Below are 19970 nucleotides of genomic sequence, written 5' to 3'. Positions count from 1 at the left end.
AGTGAGAGCAGGGAAACTCAAGGCTAGGCCTTTAGGGCCTTGTGAGACTCAAAGATGTCAAGGATGTCTATCATGAATTAATATCATACCACTTTACATACAATTTAATAACCTTACAGAGGTATAAGTTCTATTTACCAGTCTCTTATATTTTGTGCTAATTTAAGCATTCATTTTATGTCTACATATGTTATGAACTTCACAATAGAATATTATTAATTTAAATTGTCAAATACCTTTTGTAAAAATTTTAGAAAACAAGAAAATATTTTATTTTACCGTGTATTTATAATTTCTGATGGCCTATTTTCCTTTGTGTATACCTCAGTATTTATATACTGTCATCATTCCTTGGCTTGAAGAACCTCTTTTACTACTTCTGATATCATTAATCTGTTGGGGACAAATTCTTCCAGTTCTTATTTTTCTAGAATGTCATTATTTCACCATAATTTCTGAAGAATAGCTTAGCTGAATATAGAATTCGAGGTTGACAGTTTCTTTTTTTTTCTTTCTGCACTTAATAATGCATTTCCATTGCCCTCTGGATTACACTGTTCTTAACAAAAAATCAGCTTTTATTCTTATATTTGTTCCTATCTATGTTATGTGTCCATTTTTTCTCTGCCTGCTTGTAAGATGTTTTCTTTCTCTTTGATTTTCAGGTGTTTGTATAATATGCCTATTTGATAATTTTTCTCGTTGTTATCTTACTATAGCATCACGGAGCTTCTTGGATCAGGAGGATTGATAATTTTTCATCAAATTTGAAAATTTCTGTCATTTTTTTCAACGAGTTTTCATGACATATTATCTCTTGCCTTTCCTTCTGGGTCTCTAATTACATATACATTTAATTGTTTGACATTTTTCCACAGGTCTCTGACTGTATGTTCAGTTTTTCAGCCTTGTATCTGCTGTGCTTTAGTTTGTGCGGTCTATACTCACTAACCTACAAGTTTACTAATCTTTTCTTCTGCAATGCTAGTTTTTAAATGATATGTAGTGATTATTTTTAGATATCTCATTTCTCAGTTCTAGAATTTCATTTGAGTCTTTCCTACAGTTTCCATTTCTCTAACATTCTCCATCTTTTTCCTTAATATTTTTACCTTTTTTATAAATCCTTAAAAAATTTATAATTACTAAATTAAAGAATTGATCTGCTAATTCTATTATTTCCATATTCTTTAAATCTGTGTTATTGACTGATTTCCTATTAACAGGTCTCATTTTCCTGCTTCTTCAATTTTGACTGGATATTGAGCATTATGGATGCCACATTGATGATTGTGAATAGTGTTCCATTTTCTTTTGACAAGAAGCTAATTTAATGACAGGTCATCTTGTCCTTTTGAGGTGTTTTTAAAAGATTTTTTTTTTTTAGTGTGAATCTAAAGAAGCCCAAATTCTAAGGCTAGATTATTCTTGCTCCTCGGGCATGGCTTTTCTGCCATCTCAATTGAATGCTCTGGGACTTTGGTGAGATCTCTCCACTCTAATTATTTTGGAATTCTTACATATCCTTGAAATTTGTGACCAGTGGAATTTCCATTTGGTTCAAAGTTTCCCAATTCTCTGCTGTTCTTTGCAAAGCTTCAGAGAGTCTTACTCTATGAATGCATAGCTTGAACATTTTGCCCTCCTCTCCAATGCCCTTTCTCACAAATTACAGCCACCTCTGCAGCCTCAACCTTTAATTGTCACCTCCTGAGCTCAGTGAGACTGCCACACACTGGACTCCACTTTCCTCATGCCGTTGTCCAGAAAGTCCTTCTGGGCAGAGAACCAGGAAGTTTCTGTGGTGCCTCATGTGTCTTTGTTCTCTCAGGGATTCTATCCTGCACTGACTTCAGTTCCAGAGCCAATAGTTAGTTTACATGCTTTGTCTGTAACAAGTTACTTCATGATTATAGCAAGCAAAAGTTGTGAGCAGCAATTTGAGTTCTTGTGAGTATTGAAATTACAGTCAGTAATTTCAGTTTTGTAGTGCCTGAAACCTATACTATTTAGAGTGTTATCTCTTTAAGAAAAATCCAAGATTTTGAACACAAGAGTAGGCATGGATATGAATATTTATCTAGAAAAAAGAAATCACTGAAAATCCAAATTTTTAGAAATTGGCAAATATCACAAGTATCACAAAAAAAAAACCCAGAAAATAACCTATTGATTTTATTAATTAACTGCCTATCTGCCAATAATAATGTTTTATCTTAAATTTTTTGGACACATTCTTTTTTATTATCTCTTTATAAATCAAGAATTTTATGTTGTAATTTGCTTTAGAAAGAATAGCATGGTTGGATGAAATTTGTTTTTTATTATTAATAGTTTAAAATAGTTTATTTTAGCTGTGCAACTTATAATTGGTATTTTTGTTAAGAATTTTTGGTTGCAGTCACATTCGAGAAAAAAGTCATACATGTTTTAATATATGAGGTATACTATTTCTCAGCATTTCAAGTTTTCTTATGCAGTGACTAATGCAATCAAAATAGCAAGAAATTTAATTTTTGTTTCATAAAGTTTCTCCTAATGTGTGTGATTCACTCCCTATGTTTAAATGCATAAACAAATAATAAAACAGCCTATTCATTACTGCTATGAAAGTTTATCTCTCCTCTTATTAAATGGCTGCCTTTGGTATTATATGAGAATTTGTGACAGTTTGTTTCTTATATCAGAATAATTTCTAACAATTACATCCTTTCATTTTATAATTTTTTTTAGATTTGACTCATTTTTACTTAATTTCCTTGAAATCTGCTACTGAATAAATGTAAATATAGAGGATACCTTTTATATACATCCAAATCAGAAGGCTATAATTGCTCATTTTTTCCAAAACGTTCTAAAAATATCTTTGTAACTTGTAGTTTAAAATGAGCTTGATCAAAGTTTTGAATAAATTATTTGCATTTTATTTATATACAGGCTTCTCTTTCATGTATTTGAAAATATATTTTAGAGTCTTTAACATATTGTTGTAGCAATGTTCCAGGACTTGCGCTGTTTTACAATGGGCAGATCATCTCACTATACTTATCATCTTTAGAGGAGTTGGCATGTACGAACAATACTTCAAATGCAAAAGAAAACGTACCACTATTGTAAAATACCCAAAATCGGCAATAACCTCAGGGACTATGAATGCAGCTTTTTTCTCTGATGAGAATAAGGGAATAAGAGCACATTATACCTATGCTGCCTGCTTGTTAATGTTCATAAAGGGTCATCACCTTTCAGTCGTACGACTGACCACAAATGTTACTAAATGACATTTTACAATCACCCCAAAGAGATTTCGTTTGTTGAAAAAAATCACTGATAGATAATTTTCAGTTGGCGAGAAAGTTAAAAATTGCTCAGAGGGTTTTGCATTATAATAGTAGTGCACAATAATTATCAGCTAATTAGTGTTTGTCACTTCTAACATAGAAACTACAATAACAGAGTAGTGTTTAGTATCTGATTTATTTGTTAGATTTACTACTTCATTTTATCCATGCTTTCCAATTATTTTGTTTAATTCTTCATAAACTCTTGTGGATAAATAACCCCCTGCCCCCTTTTTCTTTTTTTGGTGAGGAAGATCGGCCCTGAGCTAACAACCATTGCCAATCTTCCTGTTTTTGCTGAGGAAGATTAGCCCTAAACTCACATCTGTGCCCATCTTCCTCTATTTTGTATATGGGATGCCACCACAGCATGGCTTGATGAGTAATGCATAGGTCTACACCCAGGATCCAAACCTGCGAACCCCGGGCTGCCAAAGCGGAGCGCATGAACTTAACCACTATGCCACCAGGCCAGCCCTTAAACCCCTTTTTTTTTTTACTTTGGAAATTTTTTCAAAAGTTCTTGTGTAAAACATTGATCAATTTCAACCATTTTCATATCATTTCCATTACTTGAAAAATGCTTCTTTGCATCTTCACCTCTAAAGAATAAATCACATTCACTTAACTTAATAAACACAACTACTCCTTTTAGCACTTCAAAATAGAACTGAATGTTCTGTCTTGTGCGTGCAAGATACTGGTCTAGTGAATTTTCATTTGATTTTCAAAATCCAAGTAAATAACAGTTTTCTTTGACCACTGTCTTCATGACCTTTAAGGATTCTAAATGTATTCATCCAGTCTGAAGGTCAATTTAATGTTTATATTCTCTATCTTGTTTATAAAAAACTGATAAACAGAAATATAAGCAAGTTTTAGAGTTAGAATAGGCTAGCAAGGATTTTGTAAGAGTTTAAAATTTTCCATATTTTTACCAAATATCTGTTTGAGAATAATCTTTTTTTTAATTATTTACTCTCTTTGATTCTCTATAAATATTCCTAGGACTATGATCATGAGCAAACAAGCTATTACTCATTAAACAGTGTTGAATAAAGTTATTTCTTATTACAGTACTTACTGAAGAACACTGTACTTATCAAAGTCAAGAAATTTATGCAAGCAAAGCTACTGCTCTTCCTTATGCTATGTTTTGACCATACAAATTGTGTTTTTCTTTATCATTACTGCCTTCTCCTTTCTGGGTTCCTCCCACTCTCCCTGCTTGGGTGTGTCCTCATTCTCATAATGTTCCCTTTTTTTCCCCAGCTTTATTGAGATATAATTGACCTATAACATCATGTAAGTTTAAGGTGTTAATGTGTTGACTTGATGCACTTATATATAGCAAAATTATTACCACTATAGTGTTAGCTAAGACTTGCATCACATAATTACCATACATGGTTACATAATTACCATTTCTTTCTTGTGGTGAGAACATTTAAGATCTACTCTCTTAGCAACTTTCAGGTATATAATACAGTATTAATAACTATATTCAGTATGCTGTATGTTAGGTCCCCGGAACTTATTCTTATAGCTGGAAGTTTGTACTCTTTGATGAACACTTCCCCTTTTCCCCCATCCCTCTGTCCCTGGCAACCACCACTCTAGTTTCTGTTTCTATGAGTTTGGCTTTTTAGATTCCACATATAAGTGAGATCATAAAGTATTTGTCTTTCTCTGTCTGACTTATTTCACCTAGCACAACGCCCTCAAGGTCTGTTCATATTGTCACAAACAGCAGATGTCCTTCCTCATGGCTTTCCATTGTATACATATATACCACATCTTCTTTATCTATTCATCCATTGATGGACACAGGTTGTTTCCAATTCTTGGCTATTGTGGCTAATGCTGCAGTGAACGTGGGAGTGCAGATATCCCCTCAAGATAGTGATTTTTTTTCCTTTTGATGTATACCCAGAAGTGGGCTTGCTGGATCATACAGTAGCTCTAGTTTTTTGAGGAATCTCCATACTGTTTTCCATAGTGGCTGAGTCAATTTACATTCCCACCAAAATTGCAAATGGGTTGCCTTTTCTCCAGATCCTTGCCAACACTTGTCTCTTGTCTTTGATGATAGCCATTCTAACAGGTATCAGGTGATGCCTCATTGTGGTTTTGATTTGCATTTCCTTGATGATTAGTGATGTTGGGCATCTTTTCATGTACTGGTTGGTCATTTGCATGTCTTCTTTGGAAAAATTCCAAGTTTCCAAAAATTTTAAAAAATATTTCTTTGAAAATCTTCAGTTCCTCTGCGTGTTTTTCAATCGGATTTTTTTTTTGCTATTGAGTTGTATGATTCTTTACATATTTTGGATATTAACTTCTTATCATATATATGATTTGCAAATATTTTCGTATGTCATAATTCTCTTTATCAATTCTGTTGTCATTTTAATAATCTGCATTTTCTTAGCAATTGTGATTCTTTCCCTTATTTTCATAATTTTTGACTGTCACGGGTTTTAGTTTCTGTGTTGAAATAATTAGAGAGTTTTTGACATTTTGAATTTCTGCACTCATTTTTGGGGGGGGGGCAGAAGAGAGGTATATGTTTTTGGCTTTTACCAGGATAATTTTGGTATAAATAATCATTCTTAAAGTATATACAAAATTATTCTGAATTTAAGGTACACGCAAGAGCAATCTTGACGGAATTTAAAATTGCTGCCATTGTGTATTGAGCTACATAAATATGTAATCAAATTACTTGTACACTGCCTACATTGATTTATTGATTAATACGTAAAATTTCGTCACTGAAACATTTGTTTTTTCTGGCTGTTTCTCTGTGTCAATAGAAATTTTGGTGTTATTTTGCCTGACATTACCCAAAAGATGTGTCAAGATGTACTCCAAAAGATGATCTAATACTGTGATCTGTGATGCATAAAATAGATAATGTCATGCATAAACATTGCTATGTGTTTCTGCCCTTTGCACCTAAGAATTCAGATCAATTTTATTTCTTTTGATTCTCACGAAGAAAGGAAAAAAGCATAATTCATCCGTAATTGTGCACTTTACATTTTATATTTATTTACATCCTCCAGACACAAAGGAACATTTTTCTTGCTTAGGTATCAATAAGAACCAATTCCCATGCTTATAATTTTGCACATCTAATGACTGGAAGAATTTTCGACAAAATAGTTTCTGACTTCAAAAATTTCAAATTTGTATCTTCCCACTGCATACATTCTTCTGGTGCCAGGTATAATAAAATATGTTTATATCACAATAGGACCTCTGTTCCTTCACCTTCAGTCAATGCACTAGGTAAGTTACAAGAATGAGCACATGCAGTATTCTTGGAAGCCACTCCTATGTCAGAACAGCTAGCAGTAAGTTAACCACACACAGAGGTGGCTGCAAACTATGTAGAAAACATCCCACTAGACCCAACAAAATGTATTCCCACCTCAATTTCCCTTAGTAGCACCCAAAAATGCCCATGACCAGAGCAATACCCCCAATAGAGGGGGAGGTATGACAGAGGAAAAGTTAAAGTGGAGACAATGATCTTAACCTATTATGGTTAAAATATATTATTTCAACATATTTTATAATAACAAATTACCACATAAATACATTGCTAGGATTCTTCCTAGGGCCCTCCCTAGGTCCTTGGGAGAAGCTTGGTAAAACTGAGGGGTCCGTGAAACTTCAGCTTCCTTAGCATTGCAGCAAATCCATTTCAACCAGGTATTTAGATTGATGTAGTTTAAATGAATTTATAACATGTACCCAAAATATGAGTGCCCCCCAATGACAGTAATACCTGTCTTAAGGTGCCTTCAATCCAGCGCCCGTGGATGAAAGGATTCGTGACTAGCTGGAGGGAAACTTCATGACTGCTAGAGCAGGACTGGCTCCAGATACCTTCTGATTGCCCCTTCCAATAAAACTTTCCATCTGTATTCCAATAATTCATGGTCATTACCTGATTTTCAATAACCTGAAAGGTAGCCAAGTGGATTTTAAAAAAATAGACCATTGAATAAAACCTAGACCATTGATGGTGAACATGATGCAGTCTATACAGACTGAAATATAATAATGTATGCCTGAAATTTACATAGTATTATAAGCCAATATGACTTCAATGAAAAAAAAATAAACCAAGAAATCTAGTTAATCAAGCCCTTACTAAACTTTCAATTAAATTGTCTATCTTAGTCGGACTATTGCCAATGACATATCATAATAGACACATGGGCTGTTGCAAACATTTCTCCCCTTTTCTCAAACTTCTAACTAAACACATTCTGCTTCACTTTTATCAAATCACCTGACTCTTACTTTCCTTAGATTAACCCAGTATTGTTGCTTCCTTCTTCTTCCTTCCAAAACTAATTCCTTTTATGACCTTGATCCAATTGCTTCCCATTCTTCGTTGCCATCCAGAGTTTTTTCTCCTGTTAATTCATTTATGGCTTTTAGTGAATCTCTACTTTTATGTAGGCTTCTTCCCCTTTTATATAAAGACTTTCGTAACACTATACCAAACACAAGCTCTTAATTCTTATACCTGTTAATTTACTTAACAAATATTTCTACGTGTTTACTCTGTGCCAGATACTTGATGAATAAGAATAAAATCCCTGTCTTACAGAACTTACAATCTTAAAGGGAAAACATAATAAAAAAGAAAAAACAAATATATATTATAACCACATGTAGAAATTAAGTGCACTTAAGAAAAAAATTAAACAGAGTAAGCAGATAGTGACAAGTAGACAAGATATATTAGAATAAACAAGGCTTTGCTGAGTGAGTGGATAGCTCAAATGGACACGACACAATATATAGAGTGGTTAGGAAAGGCGTTCCTTGTGAAGTGACTTCTGAGAGTAACTGCATGATGTGAACACCTGTAGGACTAAAGGAAAAGGCACAGGAAACAGCGAATGCAAAGTCCCTGAAAGAGGAAAGAGCTTATTAGAGGAGCAGCAAGAAATGCAACTGGACCAAACCAGAGAGCATAAGGTGGGTGGGGAGCATGGTATAAGAGATGGGCAACAGCCAATAGGACGGCCGTGGATAAATGTGAGGGGAAATTACTGGAGGAATTTGACAGGAGAATAATATGTTCTGATCTGTTTTTTAAAAATGTAAGTCAGGCGGTTGAGTGGATAATCAAGTGTGGTAGTACAAGAATGGAAGCAGAGAGGCTGACTGCAGTAGCTCAGGAATTAGGAGTGGTGGCATAGATTAATGAAGTAGAGGTGGAAATGGCGAGGAAAGGCAAGATTTGAGCTAAACTATTAAGAAATAGCTCAAAGAACTTGATGACAGTTTAACTGTGTGCTACGGACTGAATGTTTGTGTTCCCTTAAAATTCATATGTTGAAATCTAATCTCCAATGTGATGGTATTTGGAGGTGGAGACTTTGGGAGGTAATTCGATTATAAGGGTACAGCTATCATGAGTGGGATTAGTGACCGTAGAAGAAGCCAGAGAGCTAGCTCACTCTCTTTTCTCCATGCGAGGGTACAGTGAGATGACCATCTGGAAACCAGGAAGAGGGCCCTCACCAGACATCAAATCTGCTGGGGTTTTAATCTTGGACTTCCCAGCCTCTAGAACTGTGAGAAATAAATGTTTGTTTTTTAAGCCACCTAGCCTGCATTATTCTGTTATAGCATCCTGAGCTGACTAAGACATTGTGGGTATAAGGGAAAGAAAGGAATGAAGGATAACTGATAACTCCTAGGTATTTACCCTGAGCAACTGTGGAGTTGGTGATAATGTCATTTATGAAATAGGGAGATGCAGCCATGAGTGGATTAAGAATTGGAGGAGGGTAGTGTTCTCCAAGTCAAGAATCAAGGTGCCTATTAAACATTCAAGACGACACGATGAGTAAGCAGTGGATATAGGAGTCTGGAGTTCAGACTTAATGGTATAATGTTAGGTGTTTTTAACATAGAGATGGTATTTCAGTCCTTGTTGGCTCCTTCTTCCTAAACTTCTGCCCAAGTAAGGACATTTAGGCGGGAGACTTCTCCAGTAAATACCTGGATATGTTACTATTTCACATAGGTAGAACTACGCCTCCTTAGTTAGAAGAAACTCCTCAAAGGTTCTCACAAATAAATATCACTCCTGCTCTGCCTCTCCAATTCCTAGTTGCCTTCTCCCTTAGAATCTCTCAGTTAGTTCTTTGGGAAAGGGAGAGGGAAGGAAGTAATTGTTGTTGATATGTCTGTGTTTTCAATACCATTTTACCCAGAATTTACCAAAAAGAATATGCTAGACTTGAAAATGTAGTAATTGGGATTTAATTAGGAGGAAGAATGAGAAATCATAAATAACATGAAGATTTTGTTTTGTTGAGTGTCATATAATGTTTGTAAAGTTAATTGGAATAGGAATTTTCCAAAATAAGATTAAGTGTGTAGATATCACTGCCAGACATATCTTATAATGCTACCATTATTAAAACAAGTTGAGACTGCTAAAAAAATGCAAGAAAACAAAAAACTCAGGTATAGTTCCTTTTATGTGGCATAATTTATCATCTTCCAAGGATCCTTCTTCAGATTAGAGAAGGAAGAAAATTTTATTCAACAAATAGTATTTGTATATGAGGCTAACTAATTGGGAAAAATGGTTTGAGCTTTACATTACGGCATACAATCAAATGTTCAATTAAAATGTTAATTGTAAAGAAATTAGCTTATGTCAGATGAAGATTTACTTATTTCACATTGGGAAGGACTTACTAATCAATAAAGCAAGAATAGCAATATTAGGAAAGGGTTAGATTTGATTACTCAAAAATGAAGATCATTTGATGTCAACAATATCTCAGACAAAATTTAAAGTGAAGTGAAAACTAGGAAGAAAGATTAGCAAATTCTATAACAAACAAGAAGTTAATATCTTTAACATGAATTTGATATTAAGAGTCAAGGAAAAAAAAGTACAGATTTTTTTAGTGAGCAAGGGACACGATAAGAAAATTCATAGGAGAAACAAAAAAACTTTTTCAAATCAATAAAAACTCTTCTGACTCTTGTTGCTAGTCAGAGGAAAAATGCATTTAAGAGAAGCTACATTTTTTACATTTAAAATTAAATTATTCCACCTACTTATTTCTTAAATAAATATTTTTGGAATGTTCGCTATGTGCTGGACACTGTTACGTGCTGAAACATTTAAAAATACATAAAGTTTTTGTGATCTTTGTGGTTGCAATGAAATGCTAACTCTCTTAGTCTCCTAGTGGGAGTTTAAATTGATATAACATTTCTGGAAGGCAATCTGGAAAGATCTTCAATATTTACATATGATTTAATTCAACAATTATGCTTGCAGAAAAAAACAATTGAAATATTGGGCAACTATATGTGCACATCAATGTTTTTCTTAATTCTGTGTATAATATTTAATGAATTGGTAAAGATTAAGAATAGAGAATTGATTAAATTAATTATGATATATTCAAAAAATTGAAGTTAGGTTGCCATTAATGTTTGTTGAATAAATGAATGAACAACTGAATTGTGAGGTTATAGGGATTTCCATCATCTTTTTAAAATTAAAGTAACATAAATACATGCTTTCTAATTTTTTATAAATACAGCAAAACATGGTACTAGTTACCTGAATGACACATGTAAAAAAAAGACATAGAACTAGAAACACATATTGTACCAATGTCAAATTGCTGGGTTTGATACTATGCGAGAAGTAGCATAAAATGTCAGTAACCATTGAGAGAAACTGGGAAAGAGAATATGGGACCCCTTTGTACCCTCTTCACAACTTCCTGTTAATTTATGATTATTTCAAGATAAAAAGTTAAAACAATATAGCAAAATATAAGAAATCAAAGACGTTTTTGCCCACTATCACTTTAATTTCCAGCCTCTTCTTCCGCTCATCCCCCCTTCCCAGAGGTAACCACTGTTAGGATTTTGGTGTCCATCTTTTTTGTGTGTGTGCGTGAGGAAAACTGGCCCTGAGCTAACTTTCGTTGCCAATCTTCCTCTTTTTGCTTGAGGAAGATGGTCCCTGAGGTAAAATCTGTGCCAATCCTCCTCCACTTTGTATATGGGATGCCACCACAGCATGGCTTGATGAGCGGGGTGTACGTTTGTGCCCAGAGTCCGAACCTGCAAACCCCAGGCTGAGAAGCAGAGTGCACGAACTTAACCACTATGCTGCCAGGCTGGCATCTGGTGTCCATCTTTTTAAATCTCTTAAAATATTCAAAAATAAATGTGAGGTAGGCCAAATGACAAAGCTGATCCAGATATTACTATAGACTGAATGTTGTCCCCTCAAAATTCATATGTTGAAACTTAATCCTTAAGTATTTGAAGGTGGGGCCTTTGGGAGGTGATTAGGTCACGAGGGTGAAGCTCTTGTGAATGACATTAGTGCCCTTCTAAAAGAGAACTAAGAGAGCTCCCTTGTCCCTTCCACCGTGTGACAACACAGTGAGAAAATGGCAATCTATGAACATGAAGCCAGCTCTCACCAGACACCATAACTCCTGATGCCTTGATCTTGGACTTCCCAGCCTCCGGAACTGTGAGAAATAAATTCTTGTTGTTTATAAGCTACCCAGTATATGATATTTTGTTATATCAGCCCAATTTACCAGTCTGATAAAAGAAGACTGACTCACAATTGGAAAAGTTGACACTAGGTTGAGATTACTTTTACTTCAATTTGCTATAAATCAGAAAACAAATACACAAAGACACATGCAAATCAAGGATACAAGGGAGCAGGTAAATATAGTTTTCTGACACACTCCAAGATCCATCTGCTGGAAGTACTCCTGGAGAAGGAGAATTGTCCGAAAAGTTTGAAATTTGGTTTTCAATGTAAACTCTTGGAAGTGATGACTCACTGATTGGAGGAGCACAGAAAACGGATATTTGCTGCATTCAATAGAGTAAGCTAGAGGTAGCCATGCCAGTTTGTGTGGCTTTTCACTACTTCTAACATCTAAGGAAATTCCCCTCGGACCACAATCACATAGGTCATTGTTCTCTTTTGTGTTTCATCATTGGACCTTTAACATGTCTTGGCTTACCAAACCACAGTAAATATAAAGTGTGCTTTGTATGCTCATTTTTTACTTAAATTATATGATCTTAGAATTAGTATTTACAAGTTGTTTTTGTTTGTTGTTGTTTTTTTTAACTCAAGATATATGTTAAAGAAATAGCCACATTAATGCCTATAGATCTAGTCCTTTTCTTTTAAATGTTTTGTAGAATTTCAGTGTAGGAGTATAGGTATCATTTAGCCATTTCCTACAAAAGGACTTTTAGGTCATATCCAATATTCTAGTACTACAATTAATGTTGCAATAAACATGTCTCTATGTAGCTTCTTTTTTCCTCCTCTCCTTTGTTTGTCAAGGATATACATTTAGAAGGGAAATTACCTGCTAGAGGTCAATCCAATTTTTGTTTCAAATAATGCTGGCAAAGTGCCTTCTAAAATGCCTGATTCAGTTTACATCCCTCTATACGTGTTAATAGCCCTTTTCCCACAAGTCCACAAACAATTGCTTTTATTAATTGTTTAAATTTCTATAAGATTAAGGTATTTCTCTTTTAATTTGTATTTCCCTAATTAACTTCTACGGCTTGTTTCCTTATGTTTAAGCTTTAGATTTATTTAGAATTTAGTTTTATGTGTTATGAGGTAAGAATCTAATTTTACATTATAATGATATTTTTATGTGATAATGATAAACTTCTTGACATTTACTGAATTTTTTTTGGTTTTTTTCATTGGTTTTTATTTATGTATATATATATTACCTACTTGAAGTCAAGGAATAAATTATGAAAAAATATTTAAAAAATGAAATATATACACACACATATACATATACACATATAACTATATGTGGACTTTCTATTCTATTAAGCTACTTGTTCACTCATGCACCAATATTCCACACTATTAATTTCCACAGCTTTATGGTATACTGCTATCTGGTAGAAAAAAGCCACTCTTATTTGTCCATTTTAAAATATTTCGTTGCCAGTCTTACACTTCAATATGAATGTTTTTAAACTATTTGCTGAATCTCATGACAATCTTAACTGAGACTACAACATAGATGAACTTAGGGAGAATCAACATCTTGATCTTGACAATGTTGAGTTTTTCCTTTTATAAACATGGTAAAGATTTCCATTTATTCAGGTCTTTTTGTGTGCCCTTTACTAACATTTAAAAACTTTCTCCATGATGACACACTAAAATTGCTAGGATTTTTAGGCTGTATGTTTGCTGAGTACTTGAGAGTCTGTTAACTAATGTGAAAGAAATCCTTAAGTATTACTCTTATTATTATTACTTTTTCTAATTTCGTTGTTGCTGTTAATGAAAAAAGTTATTGATTTTTGTTTTTGATCTTATATCTGGCCACTTAAGTTGATCAATGAACTTAGTCTTGTTAAAAATCAATTTCCATTTATAAATCAGTCAGTAAAAACGTTTAATATGTCTTCCATTTTATAATCAAGGAAAGGGAAATCTGAGGAGATTATACCTTGCTAACTTCATATAACTAACTAGAGGAAATTCAGGCCTAGAATTTAGTTCTTTGAGGGCTGCACCACTGTATCTTTGGGACTTGTAGCAATCATTGCAGAGTAGGACATCAAGAAACATTAGCTTGACAAATGAAATCCCACACAGAGAAATATGTTTTGGCTATGAACAGGATTAGTTGAGAATAAAATGAGAAAATCTGAGTTAACACATGTAGAAAAGTCTTGAAGCATGATGTAAATGTGGGATATTCTTAATCTTGTTCTGTGAGAGACAATATCGTGTCACGCTTATGGGACAAATTGCCTATGTTAAGTTCTGGCTCCACCACCGTGGCTGAGGGATTTGGGAAGATCACTTAAATTTTCTACATTTCAGTTCCTTAATAGGTAAAATAGAGGTAATGATAACTATACATATGGTTAAGGCTTATGGTAAGTATTACGTGAGTTAACGGGTAAAGAACTTAAAACAGCATCTGTCACACTGAAAGTATTAATGGTTCTTAACTGGTATTCTATTTGGAGCATCTAGAACAGAGTCTTCATAGTAGAAATTGAACAATATTTAATTGAAATTCAATCGGGGTGGGACACTGGTGCCCAGTTTAGCTTCAAGGGAATCAGTAATATTCCCATATTGCCTTTCTTATTGCAGATACATGCATTTTTTCCATATCAAGAGCTGCTACTGTAATGGCGAATATAAACTTATTCTGACAACTGGTTTGTCCAACATCTCCAGCACGCAATTCAATAAATAAAGAGATGTGTGTGACACTGCCTCAATCCACACTCTTTCCCTTCAATCAAATCAATTTACAAGTACCTTTTGCTTCATCTCCAAAATACACGCAGAAGATGTCTATTTCACTCTAAGCTACTGTGCTTTCTCACCTGGTGAATAAAATGGGCTCCTGGCTCATTTCCCTCTTTTTGCTGGATCCGTTCAATCTACTCTCCACATAGCAGGCCAAATGGTCTCTGAAAAATAAAAAGCAGCTCAAATCACTCTTTGTCTTAAAACTCTTCCGTGACATTCCCTTGAATTTTTAAAATAAGACTCCTCATCATATCTTAAAAGACTCTTCATGCCAGAGCCCTGTCTACTCTCCAATCTCAAGTTATTAACGGACAGACGAAAGAAGTGTGAAAGCTCTGGGGCAGAACAGTGTTTGCCCAGCCTCACTCTCTTTCTATTCAACACCTTCTTCCCTACATCTTTAAATGGGGAGCTCCTTATCTCATTAGAACCCAGCTAACAAAAGTCTCAGAGACATCATTCTTGAACACTCTACTGAAAGCAATTTCCCGCTATCCACACCGAATCAGTCTCGTTCATTTATTCTACTCTATTTTAATCATAACACTCGTGGTTACCTGAAATGACTGCATTTATTTGTTGATCGTCTCCATCCTAAGTATCCTACATTCCAAAATTAGAATCACATTAAAATCACAGCAGAGGGCTTGTTTTTCTTGTTCACCACCATACCTCCAGCATCAGGAAAATTACCTGCCACATAGTATATACCCCATAAATATTTGTTGAGTGAATAATTAATATATGAATATAGTGTTGATACTAAATATGAAGTTGCTACCTCCCTCTCCTCCTTCAACAGATGTAACTTCAACAGGTGTAACTTCAGCCTCTGGAATTTACTGGTTTTGTTAGTTTTTACTTTAGAACAGATTTCTCAAAAAATGAGAAGACACTTTCTCATTACATATTTTTTTTTAATTTTTTGTTTATTGCAGTAACATTGGTTTATAGCATTGTATAAATTTCAGGTATACATCATTATACTTCTATTTCTGCATAGATTACATCATGTTCACCACCAAAATACTAATTACAACCCACCACCACACACATGTGCCGAATTATCCCTTTCGCCCTCCTCCCTCCCGCCTTCCCTCATTACATATTTATAGGCTCTGTCCGTCTTGTAGGGCTTCACTTCCAGTGGTGAAACCTGATTTAAGGTTCTAGATGTGCTGTTGTTGTTAACTAAGTCACTTCCCAACTTTTCTAGACTTACTTTACTTAGGAAGTCTTTCCATGCTTGTATTGCCTAAAATATTAAATATGATTATCCTGAATTTATTTTCTCACCTGAGTCAAGAAAAGACTTCTATCCAAAAGGAGTTAAAAAAAAATTAAATGCCACTTTTGATCAATTGTATCTCTTTATATTACTACATAATTATAAAGTTTTTAAAGTTAGGTTCTGAACAGAAAAAAAGAATTCTGACAGAATGAATGGATGAGGAAATGATTAAGCTAAATTTGCAGGTAGGAGTCTCTGTGAAAGTTGATAAGCTGAGCAAATGTGATTCAAGAAATGTTTCACTTGGGGTGTTCTGCTATGAAACGGAGAGTTAAAAAAAAAATTTGAAATCAAGGTCACAAGGTGGTAAATCATTCTGAGACTATTAATGAGCATTTTTGCTATGGGGCCTACATTAATAAAAAGGACTGGTCAGGTAATTAATGCTTGTATCTATTTATTTGCTTTTATTTATTTGTTTCCTTTACTTTGTCTCCCCACTTATGCTATTCAGCATGCACACTTTCACTTAGGCAACAGAATTTACTGCAGATCTGCCATAACCCAAATTCTGGGCTAGATGTTGAGGATATAAAGGTGTGTAAAATCAACCAGGTTCCCTACAGCTGTGGTTCTTGGGGTTCAGCACACACTGGACAATTTCTGACTTCCTGCCTCTCTCCCCTTTTTGTTTGGAGATAGGTAGAATTTCAAAATGTGAACGATCTTATTTTAAATAGTAAACTATCTATAATCACTATTAAAAGAAACTGTATACGATCCGGACGAACAGGAAAAAAAAAATTTTTCGGTTTCCCAATTGTAGAGGTTTCCCTCCTCCCACTATTGGCCTCTGCTCCATGAGGTTCTGATACAATCCTTCAAAACTATGAAATTCCTAGCCCCTCAAATACTAGTATTACATCTACTTAAATATTTGTGCTACATCGTCCATCATCCAACCTTCCAGAGTAAGTCCTTTGGTAGTCATTGACAGACTAAATTACATCACTATGGGCTAATTTTCCCTTCTCTTTGTATTTTTTCATTCAACTGCTCTGTCATCCTTTTTTGACTATGGCTACTAGAGTTGAGATGATCTACCTAGCTGCAACTACATTATGGGTGTAGAATTTGGACAAGACATAAGACTTTCACAGCAAATAATCTTTTTTCTCCACTGGAAGGAGAAATCTTGATCAAAGAGGAAAAACTATATGAACATTTTATTTGGGAATTTATCTTTTTTCTTATTTCCATAATCCTGATCCATTAGCTTTTCTTTTCCATTTTATATACTAATAAACATCCCAGACAATATTTTATTCATTATAATATCAAGAAGCTAAACTAGACAAGTTCCTGCATGTGAAAGATACATTAAGCCAAATTCTTATATTTTAAAAGGCAGTAATTTTGTTAAATTTAGATTTTTAGAGTCCTTAGAGAAAATTACGCTGTACACATATTATAAGACAATCCTGTCCCAGAAAGCAATATCTGATTAATTAAAGCTGTATGAATTTTTAACATTTTATATAGTTTCAAAGATACACAAAATAAGAGAAAGTAGTATAATGGACCACCATATACTCCACAGCCAGCATCAACATTTGTCAGTTCAGAGCTAATCTTACTTCATCTATGCTGGTGCCAATCTCTACCCTCCTGAGATTATTTTGAAACAGATCTCAGATACATCATTTCATCTCTAAGTATTCAGCATGTATCTCTAAGATCTACAACATCACCATAATACCATTATGACCCTAAAATCATTAAATTACACCTAAAGAAACTAAAAATAATTCCTTAGTATCATCAAATACAGTCCACAATTGTCTTTTGTAATAGTTTGTTTTAATTGGGGTCTAAAATAAGGTCCATACATTAGAACTGTTAAAATGTCTCTTAATTTTCTTCTAATCTATATCTCCATCTTATTTTTTCCTTATGTTTTTATCTTTATGGTTGAAGAATTCAGGTCATTTGTCCTGTGGGGTTTCCCCCAATGTGGATTTTTCTGACTGTATTCTTGAATATTGTTTAACAAGTCCCTCTTTCCTCTGATTCTTCAGTAATTTAATAGTTAGATCTGGAGGTTAAATGAGAGTCTAGTCTATTCAAGGATTTTTTTCTCATCACTCTATAAGTAATAGAAAAAAATGGGAAATAATTCAAATATCCATCATAGGGGACTAGTTGAGTAAACTATGGTATATCTACACAATGCAGTATTCTGTAGCTGAAGAAGAAATGAGGAATTCCTCCAAATGGTACTATGTAGTGATCTAGAGGATATATTGTTAAATAAAAAAGCAAAATGCAGATGTATAAAATTTGCTATTATTTATCTCAGAAAGAGAGCATAAGAATATATGCACCCAATTGCTAATGTTAAAAAATACAGAAGGATAAGCAATAAAAAATTTTTTTAAGTATTTATACATAAAGAGAGAAAAAGAATGGGGTAGAGGGAATGGGAAGACAGAAACTAGATTTCTTTGAACAAACATTGTTTTATAAATTTTATATAAGTACTAATATGAATATTTCACTTAAATATAAAACAAAATAAAATTTTAAGAAGCAGTTCCTGAAAACTGAAAGCAATATGAAACAAGTGAACCTATATAAATAGTTGGTGGCATAAAGTACACAGAGAAAAACTATTCCAGTGGATTTTAAGACATGGTAATTTGATTGTATATTCTCAGTGGGATACAATTTAGCAGGAACTAAAAGAACTGGAAAAATAAAATATTTTAAGTAATTATCTATTTGATAGTGGTATCAGTATTGTACTCTGAGACCATTGTTGGTGTAGGGTGGGATAAAGCTAATGAGAAATTATGTTGATGACGTTGAAAACAGTTTTTTTGTCTTGGAGAAAGGAGATACAGTTTTAAGATGTATCAAGTTAAATAAAAATCCTACACTGTCCTAAATCTGAATTAGAAATATAGTATAATTTCATGATGTATTTATATATATAGAGAGAGATTTTTTATATTTAGATAAATATATATTCATAAATAGAGACAGAGAGATCATATATATATAATATATGTGTGTATGTTTATTGAAAATGTCTAGAAGCAATGACCACTCAGTAGCAACGAGCACATCTAGTATCCAGATTTTTATCCCTAAGTACAATTTTTCACTAAGAGAAACCAGATTTCCTTGGAGAAATGGCAGATTCTTGATCTGGATCAAGATATGTACAAAATTAGTCTGGCATATCTTGTCATACAGAAATTAAGGAAGCCATCAAAAAATACTGGGGTCTGGTAAAGGACCCATTTAACAGGCTTCCACTGGGCCGGATAGAACCATTTGAGTACCAATAAGATAATAAATGCAATGAATCAAAACACATTAAATATATTTAATTTCATCAGCTCACTGATATAATTAGAAAAAACCCAAAAACTCAGTGGTCAAATTTAAAAGATGCTAAGGAACAAAATCATTATTGTGAAAACTGGAAAATAAAGGGGACAAAAGAAGGCATTTATCCTGCCTTTCCCTTAGAAAGTGCACCTAAGGGTGATCAAAATTTGATGAGGACAAGTTTCTGTTTATAAAAGTATTCCAACTAATAAATGAAGACAGAACAATGTAATTAGAATACTATGATTTTGCAGTGTCTGATGAATTAATGAATCAAGGTAATGATCATCTGTGGCTGCTAACATCACTAAAAGAGAACAATCTGGCATTATGTGCCCCCTGATGGAAGTTCACAATGCCATCTATGAAGTAGTCTTGCCAAACAAACAAAAAAAAAGAAAGAAAAAAGAAAATAATAAAGGAAGAAAAGAACACCTTAACCATTTGAAAACTTTTAATGGTAATATTCAAAGCAGCTCAAACTTGATTAAACACCTACAGGATCTCAAATATACATCAGGGAAATGACAATATGTGTCACCTTGTTGGACCTCAAAATTTGAGTGACTAAGTGAACAAATGTATATAAGATTCTCACTTTGGATTTGGAAAGCTGCTGAAAATGCAC

At 33.8% G+C, this 19970-nt stretch overlaps 1 long non-coding RNA gene across 3 annotated transcripts in view; it reads right to left on the bottom strand.

Moving 5' to 3' along the window:
• The window catches only part of LOC131409584 (uncharacterized), a 94883-nt gene extending 80011 nt beyond the window's left edge, over window positions 1-14872 (bottom strand). For all 3 annotated transcript variants that reach the window (XR_009220960.1, XR_009220959.1, XR_009220961.1), the window contains exon 1: window positions 14790-14872. This is a non-coding gene — a long non-coding RNA (uncharacterized LOC131409584). The remainder of the gene's footprint in view (window positions 1-14789) is intronic.
• Between the last annotated feature and the right edge of the window lie 5098 nt (window positions 14873-19970).

This window comes from Diceros bicornis, chromosome 8, assembly GCF_020826845.1.
Source record: "Diceros bicornis minor isolate mBicDic1 chromosome 8, mDicBic1.mat.cur, whole genome shotgun sequence".
Lineage (NCBI taxonomy): Eukaryota > Metazoa > Chordata > Mammalia > Perissodactyla > Rhinocerotidae > Diceros > Diceros bicornis.
The sequence above is the reverse complement of the archived record's forward strand: the minus strand, read 5'-3'. Positions and strand labels throughout refer to the sequence as shown.